Genomic DNA, 894 nt, shown 5'->3' with positions numbered 1-894 from the left:
AGGGAAAAGGAAAGGAACAAGCAGGAGGGAAAGATTCACCCGTGTGGTTTGTCTTTTGGGACTGGGATGGGGCTCCTTGCAATCGTGTACTGATGGAGAGAGAGACCAGACTGAATGAGCATAGTGGGGTGCGACTGACAAGGATTTTGGGGAGACCGTGACCAGTTAGAGTCCAATGAGAGTCCAGAGACTGGGGAGCCCAGTTGGCTCACATGCACCTCCTGCTGTGATGCTAGGAAAGATGTTCTAGAGGGTAAATTGGTATTTGACTCCCTCTACTGACATCTGCAGGGAATGACACACAGGGGCTTAACTTGCTCAAAAGCAGCATTCATGCAAACACGAATGCCATGTTATGCAAACAGAACTGCACCACACCAAAAAAAAGCCGCATTTAAATTCTGCTGAGGTCTACATTATATCCTATGTCATGTACACATGGCCAATGACACTAAGTTTTGGGGAACTGCAGCCATGCCTCAGGGTAAGCTGACTATCCAGGTGGACCTAGACAGATTAGTTAGACGGGCGAACCAGAACCAGACGCTGTTCAAGACCGAGAAGTATAAAGTGCTCCATCTGAGGAGGAAAAATCCACAACAAACTTACAGGCTCAGTGGTGCTACACTAGCTAGCACCACATCCAAAAGAGACCTGGGGGTCATGATTGACCATAAAATGAATATGAGCCACTGGTGTGATGCTACAGTTAGCAGAGCAAAAAATACACTGGCCTGCATCAACTGTTGCATCTCAACCAAAACTAAGGAAGTCATTCTTCCACTGTACTCGGCATTGGTGAGGCTGCAGGTGGAGTACTGCTTCCAATTCTGGGCCTCACACTTCAAGAAGGATGTGGAGAAGCTTAGAGAGTCTAGAGCAGAGACACTCGTA

The sequence above is a fragment of the Gavialis gangeticus genome, unplaced genomic scaffold, assembly GCF_001723915.1.
Source record: "Gavialis gangeticus isolate Ggan-Ray unplaced genomic scaffold, GavGan_comp1, whole genome shotgun sequence".
NCBI lineage: Eukaryota > Metazoa > Chordata > Crocodylia > Gavialidae > Gavialis > Gavialis gangeticus.
Note: the sequence above shows the minus strand (reverse complement) of the source record.